Below are 14,706 nucleotides of genomic sequence, written 5' to 3'. Positions count from 1 at the left end.
AATTGTCCAATTTGAAACACGTATTGATTTCGAATCGAGCCCAAAACTTGGGCAACATCATAATATGGTGGGAGGAGTCATTTGCTGAGTTTTGAGTGAAATCCAATCTCTAGAATTATGGAATACACCAACCACTCCAATTAGGAACGAACTGCCGTTGAACTTGAATTTTCCAATTTCTCACACCTATTGATTTCGGATCGAGCTCCAAACTTGGTCAACAACATAATATGGTGGGAGGGGTCATTTGGTGAGTTTTGAGTGAACTCCAATCGCTAGAAGTATGGAATACACCAACCACTCCAATTAGGAACGAACAGCCGTTGAACTTGAATTTTCCAATTTCTCACACCTATTGATTTCGGATCGAGCTCCAAACTTGGTCAACATCATAATATGGTGGGAGGAGTCATTTGGTGAGTTTTGAGTGAAATCCAATCGCTAGAAGTATGGAATACACCAACCACTCCAATTAGGAACGAACTGCCGTTGACCTTGAATTTTCCAATTTGGAACACCTATTGATTTCGGATCGAGCCCAAACCTTGGGCAACATCATAATATGGTGGGAGGAGTCATTTGGTGAGTTTTGAGTGAAATCCAATTTCTAGAAGTATGGAATACACCAATCACTCCAATTAGGAACGAACTGCCGTTGAACTTGAATTGTCCAATTTGGAACACCTATTGATTTCGGATCGAGCCCAAAACTTGGGCAACATCATATTATGGTGGGAGGAGTCATTTGGTGAGTTTTGAGTGAAATCCAATCGCTAGAAGTATGGAAAACACCAACCACTCCAATTAGGAACGAACTGCCGATGAACTTTAATTGTCCAATTTGGAACACCTATTGATTTCTGATCGATCCCAAAACATGGGCAACTTCATAATATGGTGGGAGGAGTCATTTGGTGAGTTTTTAGTGAAATCCAATCGCTAGAAGTATGGAATACACCAACCAAACCAATTAGGAACGAACTGTCGTTGAACTTGAATTGTCCAATTTGAAACACGTATTGATTTCGAATCGAGCCCAAAACTTGGGCAACATCATAATATGGTGGGAGGAGTCATTTGCTGAGTTTTGAGTGAAATCCAATCTCTAGAATTATGGAATACACCAACCACTCCAATTAGGAACGAACTGCCGTTGAACTTGAATTTTCCAATTTCTCACACCTATTGATTTCGGATCGAGCTCCAAACTTGGTCAACAACATAATATGGTGGGAGGAGTCATTTGGTGAGTTTTGAGTGAACTCCAATCGCTAGAAGTATGGAATACACCAACCACTCCAATTAGGAACGAACTGCCGTTGAACTTGAATTGTCCAATTTCTCACACCTATTGATTTCGGATCGAGCCCAAAACTTGGGCAACATCATATTATGGTGGGAGGAGTCATTTGGTGAGTTTTGAGTGAAATCCAATCGCTAGAGGTATGGAATACACCAACCACTCCAATTAGGAACGAACTGCCGTTGAACTTGAATTGTCCAATTTGGAACACCTATTGATTTCGGATCGAGCCCAAAAGTTGGGCAACATCATAATATGGTGGGAGGTGTCATTTGCTGAGTTTTGAGTGAAATCCAATCTCTAGAATTATGGAATACACCAACCACTCCAATTAGGAACGAACTGCCGTTGCACTTGAATTGTCCAATTTGGAACACCTATTGATTTCGGATCGATCCCAAACCTTGGGCAACATCATAATATGGTGGGAGGAGTCATTTGGTGAGTTTTGAGTGAAATCCAATCGCTAGAGGTATGGAATACACCAACCACTCCAATTAGGAACGAACTGCCGTTGAACTTGAATTTTCCAATTTCTCACACCTATTGATTTCGGATCGAGCTCCAAACTTGGTCAACATCATAATATGGTGGGAGGAGTCATTTGGTGAGTTTTGAGTGAACTCCAATCGCTAGAAGTATGGAATACACCAACCACTCCAATTAGGAACGAACTGCCGTTGAACTTGAATTGTCCAATTTCTCACACCTATTGATTTCGGATCGAGCCCAAAACTTGGGCAACATCATATTATGGTGGGAGGAGTCATTTGGTGAGTTTTGAGTGAAATCCAATCGCTAGAAGTATGGAATACACCAACCACTCCAATTAGGAACGAACTGCCGTTGAACTTGAATTTTCCAATTTGGAACACCTATTGATTTCGGATCGAGCCCAAAAGTTGGGCAACATCATAATATGGTGGGAGGAGTCATTTGCTGAGTTTTGAGTGAAATCCAATCTCTAGAATTATGGAATACACCAACCACTCCAATTAGGAACGAACTGCCGTTGAACTTGAATTGTCCAATTTGGAACACCTATTGATTTCGGATCGAGCCCAAACCTTGGGCAACATCATAATATGGTGGGAGGAGTCATTTGGTGAGTTTTGAGTGAAATCCAATTTCTAGAAGTATGGAATACACCAATCACTCCAATTAGGAACGAACTGCCGTTGAACTTGAATTGTCCAATTTGGAACACCTATTGATTTCGGATCGAGCCCAAAACTTGGGCAACATCATATTATGGTGGGAGGAGTCATTTGGTGAGTTTTGAGTGAAATCCAATCGCTAGAAGTATGGAAAACACCAACCACTCCAATTAGGAACGAACTGCCGATGAACTTTAATTGTCCAATTTGGAACACCTATTGATTTCTGATCGATCCCAAAACATGGGCAACTTCATAATATGGTGGGAGGAGTCATTTGGTGAGTTTTTAGTGAAATCCAATCGCTAGAAGTATGGAATACACCAACCAAACCAATTAGGAACGAACTGTCGTTGAACTTGAATTGTCCAATTTGAAACACGTATTGATTTCGAATCGAGCCCAAAACTTGGGCAACATCATAATATGGTGGGAGGAGTCATTTGCTGAGTTTTGAGTGAAATCCAATCTCTAGAATTATGGAATACTGATCGGTTCATAATTGTATATCATTTTGTACCCTTCTAGCTTATGATTTGGTTATGTGTTTGAGTTAAACTTGTGCTTTTAATCCTTTTTGTGTTTATCTTTCAGTTAATTGACATTTAGGTAACAATGATGACTTTGGATAGGAAATGATGCAATCCATGCATGTTAAGGCTTGATTTGGGTGAATGGAAGAAGGGCTTAAAGACAAACACATTTTGGCTACAACTCCTTTCCAGCCCAATTTCGTAGGTCAGCTTCTTGGCCTTGGATCAGCATGCTATGGGGCTTGGATGAGGTGAAGATCTTCATGAAACTTGTTCCAATGGGTGTCTAGTACAACATATCCAAATTTGAGCCCCATTGGATAAGTTTTGAAACCTCTGGCCTTCCTACACCAAGTCTGGTTCAGAAGACTCGTTTTTGTTCAACAACCAAAAGAAGACCACATGGGTTGGCAGCAAAAGGCAGCCACAATTGATCACCTTTGATCCCATGTGAAGAAAGCTTGAGGTGCAACAAAAGAAGTATGGGATGGGATTGATTCCAACCACACTAACATAGACAAGATGAAGTGGGAGTTATGGGTTGTATTAAATGAGGAATGGTGGTGTTGGATTTCATCATGATGTTCCTCCCTCTTAGCCCTATAAATAGAGGAGTCTTCAAGCTACAAAATTTACTTCAGCCATCCTCCACACTTCCATCATCCAGAAATCATCCTCATACATTCCCACAACCCCAAACACTCAAGCAATCAACCCAATACTCTAAACTGCCCCAAAATCACCAAAACAGCTCCAGAAAACCTCCCTTCCATTTCCCTACGAATTTCCTCTTTCTCAGCCATCACCACTCACTCAAGCTCATCTCAAATCCCCTCCATATCCTTCATACATCCTTCTAGACGTGGAGAAGCTCTTGGAGAAGCATTGGACACTACAAGAACTTCAGAAAAGGGTTTTTTCTACTCTTATGGCATTCATTATGTTTTCCCATTTCTATTTTAGTTTCTTTTCCATTATGAGTAGCTAAATCCATAACTAGGGCTTCGATGTAACCTAACATGAATATTCTGGGTTTATAAGTTTGGAGTTTCAAGTTTGATTCATGATTCATGTTCTTATTCATTATGCTTATAAGTTAACATGCTTGTTTGAATGATTGATCACCATTAGAACTTGTTTGTTAACTATCTTGGTTTGAATTAAGAGTAGACACCATGCTTTAATTCGAATTGAACTATGAATAGGAAGAGTATGTATGGACATTCGACAACAGGGATTAGATACATGCTTGGTTGTTTAAATTGTTCTTCTATGCTTAATGGGTTCCTAATGCTTAATTTTAGGTTAGACAACAAATGATCAAATTAGGGAATTAGGAACACAAGGTTAGGACCAAACACCATGGCCTAATCATACTTTAGCTAGAATCAATCTTTGAATCTGAATTAGACTTGTTACTTGACTCCATATAACCCAGAATTGAATTGTTATGGTGATTCGAATGCCCTAGTCTCCAAATCTGTTTTCCAACTCTTAAAACCACTCTTTGTTACACTTGTTTATTTGCTTTCATTTGCAATTTCAGTTTGCTCACTTCCTTTCACAATCACAATCACTCTCACTTTAATTTCTGTTTTAGACTTAACTTCCTAACTTCTTGAATTCGGTAATCTACGTACATAACTAATTTGAACTTCACAGTCTTCGTGGGTACGACCTCGTACTTGTCTTGCTATATTACTAATTGCCCCGTACAATTGCGAGTTAACATAATAATTAACAACAAATTTTGGCGCCGTTGCCGGGGACTGAACGAAAGTTCTTCCCTGGTTATGTGCCCAAGGTTACCCTATTTTTTTAGTGTTTCTAATTAATCTAATTTTCTGTTTCAGGTAGTTTATGTCTAAAAGACCGTTCCTTGAACAAGTGAGGTCTTCGTTCCAACGCTCCAGATCTTTGAACGCAGGACCATCGTTGCAACCCAACCGGGTGATCTCTGAAGTTCATAATCGTCTAGAAAGAGAGTTGTCAACTGCAAAAGAGCAAGCTCTTGCCACGTTTACAAGTATTGCTCTCCACACTGAACTTCCTGGTTCTTCACCTTCAAATTCGGAAGCAAGTTCAGACCAAGAAGAAGAAGAAGAGATGGCTGCCAATGAGTTCATGGGAGAACTTGATATCCCAACAATTCCAGCATCTCCTTCAAGCATTTTGCTGCCCACTGTAGCTCGAAATTATGAGCTTAAATCTTCTCATCTTAATATGCTGCCTTCCTTTTATGGTTTACCTAATGAAGATCCATTAACTCATATAAAGGATATTTTTAATGTTGTGAGTTCTTTTCCCTTGACAGGTGTGACAGAAGATCAACTTCGAATGAGAGTGTTTCCATACACTTTGAAGGATAAGGCGAAATATTGGTTGAATTCTTTAAAGCCTGGTTCACTCACTACATGGGCTGCCATTCAAAAGAAGTTCTTGGAGAAATACTTCTCCACGCAAAAGACCGACATGCTTAGGGATAAGATCTTGTTATTTGCACAGCAAGATGATGAATCGTTTTGTGAAGCATGGGAGAGATTCAATGGGCTGCTCAACCAATGTCCTCATCATGGGATTCCATTGAAGCTTCAAATGCGTATGTTTTATAAAGGACTAACCCCTTCTAGTCATAATATAGTCACCAATTTTGCAGGTGGTTCTTTTAAAACCAAAACTCCAGAAGAAACATACGAACTCTTTGAGGAGATAGCAATGGAGACCCAACATACGGATACAAGAGGTAAACGTGTTATTAGTGGTTCTAATGATGCTTCTAGTGTGCAGATTTCAAAACTGGAACAAAAGCTAGATGCTCTTCTTGCATTAAACTCAAGAAGCCCTCCGAAAGAAGTGTGTAGTATTTGCGAAACTCCTGACCATGCTACCATAGCTTGTCCACTTGGGGCTGGATATCCAGAATTTGTGCAAGAGCAAGCTAAGTTGGTAAATTCCTACAACCAAGGTCCAAGAAATGATCCATACTCTCAAAGTTATAATCCAGGTTGGAGGAATCATCCAAACTTTTCATGGAGGAATACTCAGAATCAAGCCAATCCCCCTTCATTCCAAAAGCCACAACAAACATCATCATTGGAGGATATAGTTAAGCAGATGGCAATCAACCAATCCAATTTCCAGCAAACTACACAAGCTACCATTACCAAATTGGAAGTTCAAATAGGCCAATTAGCTGCTGAAATAACTCAAAGAGCACCTGGGAAATGGCCAAGCCAGACCGAGATCAATCCAAAGAACCAAGAAGCCAAGGCCATTCATGTGCTCAGATCAGGTAAGATCATTGATAGTAAAGTTGATTCTAATCTTTCAAATGATGTTGTGATTGTAGAAGATGAAGAGGAGGAGACCACGGCTACAGAAGGGGAACATCTCAAAACTTCTCAATCTGCTCCTAATGCCAAATCAGATTCTCAGGAATCCAAACAATTCCAATTGCATAAGAGAGATGACAAATTTGTGCCACCACATCTTCAAGAAGATAGATACGTGCCACCCGCTCCATATGTTCCACCGATTCCATTTCCAGGCCGTCTTAAGAAAGCAAAGCAAGATAAGGCTTTTAAAGAGATTTATGATATTTTGAGTAAAGTTAATATCAATTTGCCTTTGCTTGATGTTATTGAACAGATTCCTGCATATGGAAAGTTCATCAAGGACTTGAAAACTCACAAGCTCAATTTCGCTCCAAATGAAGATGTAAAGCTTGACCAGAATGTAAGTGCTGTGTTGCAAAGGAAGCTTCCACCAAAACTAGTTGATCCTGGCAGCTTTGACATTCCCATTAACATTGGAGGCAATAAGGTTGGAAGAGCCATGTTGGACTTGGGAGCAAGTGTCAACCTAATGCCATATTCATTGTATCAAAAGCTTGGCTTAGAAGGGATGAAGAAGACTTCAATACGACTTGAACTAGCTGATCATTCTATAAAATATCCAAAAGGTATTGTAGAAGATATTTTAGTTCAAGTTAATACACTAATTCTCCCTGCTGATTTTGTAGTGATGGACATGGAAGACAATCCAAATGGAGATCATGTTGATCGCATTCTCCTAGGCAGGCCATTCATGGCCACTGCAGACACAGTTATCAAAGTGAAAGATAGCACCCTTTCCATGACTGTTCTGGGTGAAACTGTTGAATTTAAAATGCTTAATGCTCTATCTCAACCTTCTATCTCTCTTGATTCTTGCTTTTCAATTGATGTTGTGGATCATGAGGTTTCTTCCAAAATTTTGCAGAGAAAGTCTAATGATGCTCTAGAAGCTGTCTTAACACAAGAAGAGGAAGATCTTTGTGAACCGGAGTTCCAAGAAGTGGTGGCTGCCTTAGAAGTGTTTCAACCATACCCACCATCCTTTAGGCCACCACTCGAGCCTCTTGGACCATCATCCACGAAATTGGAGCCATCCATTATCACCCCACCAAAGCTAGAACTTAAACCACTGCCCAATCATCTTAAATATACTTATTTGGGTGCTAACGAAACTCTCCCTGTTATAATTGCTGCAGGTCTCACCTCACATGAAGAAGAGAGCTTAATTAAGGTTCTAAAAGAGCATAAAACAGCCATTGGGTGGACCATAGCAGACATCAAAGGAATTAGTCCAAGCATGTGCATGCACCGGATTCTAATGGAAGAAGACAGCAAACCATCCCGTGATGCCCAAAGGAGGCTAAATCCCAACATGAAAGAGGTGGTTAGAGCTGAAGTTTTAAAGCTACTCGATGTAGGAATCATCTACCCAATTTCAGATTCTAAGTGGGTGAGCCCTGTACAAGTTGTTCCGAAGAAGTCCGGAATCACCGTTGTGAAGAATGAGAAGAATGAGATAGTTCCTACACGAACTATCACTGGTTGGAGAGTTTGCATTGATTACAGGAAGTTGAACACATCCACTAGAAAAGATCATTTCCCCTTGCCTTTTATTGATCAAATGCTTGAACGTTTATCTGGCCATGCTTACTATTGTTTTCTTGATGGTTTTTCAGGTTATAATCAAATTCCCATTGCTCCGGAAGACCAAGAGAAAACCACATTCACATGCCCATTTGGTACGTTTGCTTATAGAAGGATGCCATTCGGTTTGTGCAATGCCCCAGCAACTTTCCAAAGATGCATGATGTCTATCTTTTCAGATATGGTGGAACGATTCATTGAGGTATTTATGGATGATTTTTCAGTTTTTGGTTCCTCTTTTGATAATTGTCTTCACCACTTGTCTCTAGTGCTTAAAAGATGCCAGGAAACAAACCTGATTTTGAATTGGGAGAAGTGTCACTTCATGGTGAGACAAGGCATTGTGCTAGGCCATGTGATTTCAAGCAAGGGAATTGAAGTGGATAAAGCCAAGATCGATCTCATCTCAAATCTGCCACCCCCTACCTCTGTGAAAGGAATTAGAAGCTTTCTAGGTCATGCTGGATTCTATAGAAGGTTCATCAAAAATTTCTCAAGCATTACAAGGCCATTGTGTAATCTCCTTGCTAAGGATGCTGTTTTTGAGTTTAATGAAGCTTGCATGGAAGCCTTTACTACCTTGAAGAGGGAGCTAACTTCAGCCCCTATTATCATAGCTCCAGATTGGTCTTTACCATTTGAAATAATGTGTGATGCCTCTGACTTTGCTATTGGTGCAGTTTTAGGTCAAAAGAAGAACAAGCTCCCCCATGTGATTCATTATGCTAGCCGGACCTTGAATGATGCTCAAATCAACTACTCCACAACAGAGAAGGAGTTCCTTGCTGTGGTTTTTGCTTTAGAAAAATTTCGTTCTTATCTTGTTGGTTCTAAAGTAATTGTTTATTCTGACCATGCAGCTCTTAGATACTTGCTCACTAAGAAGGACGCAAAACCACGCTTAATTAGATGGATTCTCTTGCTGCAAGAGTTCGATTTGGAAATTCGAGACAAGAAGGGATGTGAGAATGTGGTAGCTGATCATTTGAGCAGAATTGTGGTTGAAGAAAAAGGAGAAGCTGTGCTACCCTTGAATGAGACTTTCCCTGATGAACAACTATTTGCTGCCCAAGTCAAAGAACCATGGTATGCTGATTTTGTTAATTATCTTGCTTGTGGTGTTCTTAGAAATGATCTAACTTCTCAGGACAAGAAGAAGTTCTTTTCCATGGTGAAACATTATGTCTGGGATGAACCTTTCTTATTCAAGCATTGCCCGGATCAACTCATCAGAAGATGTGTTCCAGAAGAAGAGCAAGAAAGCATACTTAGGCATAGCCACGAATTGGCTTGTGGAGGTCACTTTGGAGCTAAGAAAACAGCACTTAAAATTCTCCAATCTGGTTTCTTTTGGCCCACTCTATTCAAAGATGCGTTTAATTTTTGTGTTAAGTGTGATAGGTGTCAAAGGATGGGGAACATAAGTCGCAGGAACGAAATGCCATTGAATAGCATACTTGTTGTGGAGCTCTTCGATGTGTGGGGTATTGATTTCATGGGACCATTCCCATCTTCCTTTGGTTGTACTTACATACTTGTTGCTGTTGATTATGTGTCTAAATGGGTGGAAGCCATAGCCACCAAAACCAATGATCATAAGGTGGTGCTCAAGTTCTTGAAGGATAATATTTTCACAAGGTTTGGTACTCCAAGGGCTGTCATTAGTGATGGAGGCAGCCACTTCTGTAACAAGCCATTCGAAGCACTCATGAAGAAGTACAACATCACCCATCGAGTCTCTACACCATATCATCCGCAAACTTCTGGTCAAGTGGAAATAAGCAATAGAGAAATTAAGCACATCCTGGAGAAGGTGGTGAACAATACAAGGAAAGATTGGGCAGCCAAGCTCAATGATTCATTATGGGCTTATAGGACTGCATATAAGACTCCCATTGGGATGAGCCCTTATCGTCTTGTGTTTGGGAAAGCTTGTCACCTGCCAATGGAGCTTGAACACAATGCTTTTTGGGCCATCAAGAAGTTAAATTTTGATCTAGACAAGGCAGGACATGCAAGAAAGTTTCAGCTCAATGAATTGGAAGAAATTAGACATGAGTCTTATGAGAATGCAAAGCTTTACAAAGAACGAACCAAGAGTTACCATGACAGAAACATTCAACGGAAAGAGTTCTCCAAAGGTATGTCAGTTCTTTTGTTTAACTCACGATTGCGTCTCTTTCCAGGAAAATTGAAGTCTAGATGGCAAGGCCCATTCACCGTGGTCAATGTTTCTCCCTATGGAGCTGTGGAGATTCAAAACCCTAAAGACGGCTCAACTTTCAAAGTAAATGGACAACGTTTAAAGCCATTCTATGAGGGAATCTCAGCTGGCATTCAAACAGGCCATGTGGTGGATCAACTTCCCTTTGTACCATCAACTTAGCTGATCACATAATGTCTTGCCAAGACAGTAACTAAGGCGCTTCTTGGGAGGCAACCCATGTGTTCAAGAAGAAGGTGCTTGGTAGCAATCGACCTAATCGCATCAAGGGGGAGCATTTCTATCCTTTCTCTTTACTTGTTTTGTTTTTATTTTAGTCATTTTAAGTTTCTGTTTCTTTAAATAATTTTTTTTCATATGAGCTAACTTTGGGTAACCCCAGTGAGCACCTCCGTCAATACAGTGTCTAGGAGTTCTTTAGGCGACACCTTCGGTGTCTAAGAAGTTTGGGTTTTAAGCGGGACCATTGTGACCCCTCCAACCTTCCCGGATCCCCTGGCTGTGTTTTCTGAGGCCCCTAACTGGTCATCCGTGAGTTGCTTGTATATTTGTGTTTTTTTTTTTTTTTTTTTTTTTTTTTTTTTTTTTCTTCTAAACTTTTTCTTAACTTTTCCCTTTATCATTTACTTGTTCTCAATCATCTTTACTTTGCTTTAACATTGAGGACAATGTTCAATTCAGGTCTGGGGGGAAGGTTTTCAAATTTCATTCATTTGTGTTTTCAATTTTCGTTCATTTGTCACTAATTTTTTTTTTTTAATGTCATACAATCGATGCTATGGAGCTGCCATTGAGGTTTTCATATCAGAATTTTGCACTTCACAAAGCTTTGGCTCCTAGAATTCTGGTGGCTAAAGTACCATGCTCAAATTCTCGAAGGAGAATAGTGGAGACTACCCTAGTGAGCTATTTTGAGCCCAATTGCTTTCTTGAGAGGGTTTAAAGTGTTTCTATTTCTCATCCCAATTTATTTTCTTCATTTCACTCTAAATGATCTCATTATTCCATTTTGATTGAATACTAAGGATGATTCTCTTTTGCAGATATCATGTGCTTGCTCTCATTCATGAATGAACTCATTGAAGTGATGCTAGGCTATGTGTGCAAAACCATTCGATGTGCTTTCTTTTCACCCTACCTATATGTGTGTTCCATCAACCCTCTTGAAGCCAAACACTTAAAGCCTTTTCTTCTATCACCCTCATCATTTCCCTACCTTTGTATCTCAATCTGAGATACTTCACCTATTGTAGCCATACCCTATAGCTTAGAAATATACCAAGGTGTGCCAAGATAAAGTTTGAAGCAAGGAAGTTGCTGCCATGTGCCTAAATGAAAGATGGTGTGATTCTGTGCAATGAAGTTAATGAAGATGCAGATCAAATCAACGAAGATGAAAGTGTTTCGATTTGATCTAAGTGTAAAAAAAAAAATAAATAAATAAATAAATAAAGTCTATGCCAGGTGGTACCATGAAGTTTGCAGCCATGCCATTATAAGTCAATGCTACCTTGCAGATCAATGAAGAATGCAACCTTGGTATGTTCTTAAGTTACCTGTTTTTCCTTCCAATTCTTCCATTTCCCCTAACCTTACCTTTCATTACAAACCTTGTGAAAGACCTAGCTGACCTTTGAGGATGTATTCATGGGTGCTGGTAGGTATGTGTGTATCTCTATTCTTAGTATTTGATTCCCTTCATGAGTTCTAACCAAATATTGTGCTTCTATTTCATATACTCACTTAAGCTTGTTTGAGAGAATAAAACCATTGGTTCTGAGTGATTGAGTGTTATCTGTGAGAATTAGAGTCGAAGCATGTTCTTTATTCAAGGTTTGAGTGTGCTTGCTTTGAAACCGTGTGCCTTTGAGCTATAGCTTCCACATTACACACTGATTGATCACCTATCTTGGCAACTCTACGGTGTTGGAGGTATGACTAAAGTTTTATTTCGTTCTCATTAGTTGATTTCAAGTTTTACTAACCACTTTGTTTTGTAGAGTTAGTAATGCGTTTGTGGGTATCGTTTCTGTTAAACCCTCAGGAGACACAACTCCTCCTACTAGGGATGCCTAGAGGTTTAAAGGCTTGTTGCATACGCTCAATGCAATCGAGTTACCTACGAAAGTGGTTTAGTTAACTTTTTGTTTTTAACTTTGTTTTGTGTTGTTTTGCTCGAGGACTAGCAAAATCTAGGTTTGGGGGTATTTGATCGGTTCATAATTGTATATCATTTTGTACCCTTCTAGCTTATGATTTGGTTATGTGTTTGAGTTAAACTTGTGCTTTTAATCCTTTTTGTGTTTATCTTTCAGTTAATTGACATTTAGGTAACAATGATGACTTTGGATAGGAAATGATGCAATCCATGCATGTTAAGGCTTGATTTGGGTGAATGGAAGAAGGGCTTAAAGACAAACACATTTTGGCTACAACTCCTTTCCAGCCCAATTTCGTAGGTCAGCTTCTTGGCCTTGGATCAGCATGCTATGGGGCTTGGATGAGGTGAAGATCTTCATGAAACTTGTTCCAATGGGTGTCTAGTACAATATATCCAAATTTGAGCCCCATTGGATAAGTTTTGAAACCTCTGGCCTTCCTACACCAAGTCTGGTTCAGAAGACTCGTTTTTGTTCAACAACCAAAAGAAGACCACATGGGTTGGCAGCAAAAGGCAGCCACAATTGATCACCTTTGATCCCATGTGAAGAAAGCTTGAGGTGCAACAAAAGAAGTATGGGATGGGATTGATTCCAACCACACTAACATAGACAAGATGAAGTGGGAGTTATGGGTTGTATTAAATGAGGAATGGTGGTGTTGGATTTCATCATGATGTTCCTCCCTCTTAGCCCTATAAATAGAGGAGTCTTCAAGCTACAAAATTTACTTCAGCCATCCTCCACACTTCCATCATCCAGAAATCATCCTCATACATTCCCACAACCCCAAACACTCAAGCAATCAACCCAATACTCTAAACTGCCCCAAAATCACCAAAACAGCTCCAGAAAACCTCCCTTCCATTTCCCTACGAATTTCCTCTTTCTCAGCCATCACCACTCACTCAAGCTCATCTCAAATCCCCTCCATATCCTTCATACATCCTTCTAGACGTGGAGAAGCTCTTGGAGAAGCATTGGACACTACAAGAACTTCAGAAAAGGGTTTTTCTACTCTTATGGCATTCATTATGTTTTCCCATTTCTATTTTAGTTTCTTTTCCATTATGAGTAGCTAAATCCATAACTAGGGCTTCGATGTAACCTAACATGAATATTCTGGGTTTATAAGTTTGGAGTTTCAAGTTTGATTCATGATTCATGTTCTTATTCATTATGCTTATAAGTTAACATGCTTGTTTGAATGATTGATCACCATTAGAACTTGTTTGTTAACTATCTTGGTTTGAATTAAGAGTAGACACCATGCTTTAATTCGAATTGAACTATGAATAGGAAGAGTATGTATGGACATTCGACAACAGGGATTAGATACATGCTTGGTTGTTTAAATTGTTCTTCTATGCTTAATGGGTTCCTAATGCTTAATTTTAGGTTAGACAACAAATGATCAAATTAGGGAATTAGGAACACAAGGTTAGGACCAAACACCATGGCCTAATCATACTTTAGCTAGAATCAATCTTTGAATCTGAATTAGACTTGTTACTTGACTCCATATAACCCAGAATTGAATTGTTATGGTGATTCGAATGCCCTAGTCTCCAAATCTGTTTTCCAACTCTTAAAACCACTCTTTGTTACACTTGTTTATTTGCTTTCATTTGCAATTTCAGTTTGCTCACTTCCTTTCACAATCACAATCACTCTCACTTTAATTTCTGTTTTAGACTTAACTTCCTAACTTCTTGAATTCGGTAATCTACGTACATAACTAATTTGAACTTCACAGTCTTCGTGGGTACGACCTCGTACTTGTCTTGCTATATTACTAATTGCCCCGTACAATTGCGAGTTAACATAATAATTAACAACAAATACACCAACCACTCCAATTAGGAACGAACTGCCGTTGAACTTGAATTTTCCAATTTCTCACACCTATTGATTTCGGATCGAGCTCCAAACTTGGTCAACAACATAATATGGTGGGAGGAGTCATTTGGTGAGTTTTGAGTGAACTCCAATCGCTAGAAGTATGGAATACACCAACCACTCCAATTAGGAACGAACTGCCGTTGAACTTGAATTGTCCAATTTCTCACACCTATTGATTTCGGATCGAGCCCAAAACTTGGGCAACATCATATTATGGTGGGAGGAGTCATTTGGTGAGTTTTGAGTGAAATCCAATCGCTAGAGGTATGGAATACACCAACCACTCCAATTAGGAACGAACTGCCGTTGAACTTGAATTGTCCAATTTGGAACACCTATTGATTTCGGATCGAGCCCAAAAGTTGGGCAACATCATAATATGGTGGGAGGTGTCATTTGCTGAGTTTTGAGTGAAATCCAATCTCTAGAATTATGGAATACACCAACCA

At 39.6% G+C, this 14,706-nt stretch overlaps 1 non-coding gene across 1 annotated transcript; it reads right to left on the bottom strand.

The window, feature by feature from the left end:
* Positions 1-5,465: 5,465 nt before the first annotated feature.
* LOC148296560 (small nucleolar RNA R71) lies at positions 5,466-5,572 on the bottom strand. Its single transcript, XR_015834270.1, has one exon. It is a non-coding gene; the product is annotated as a small nucleolar RNA R71 (small nucleolar RNA).
* Positions 5,573-14,706: the final 9,134 nt, after the last annotated feature.

Source organism: Prunus avium, chromosome 2 (assembly GCF_965620075.1).
Source record: "Prunus avium chromosome 2, drPruAviu1.hap1.1, whole genome shotgun sequence".
NCBI lineage: Eukaryota > Viridiplantae > Streptophyta > Magnoliopsida > Rosales > Rosaceae > Prunus > Prunus avium.
This window is presented reverse-complemented; position numbering and strand designations above follow the sequence as displayed.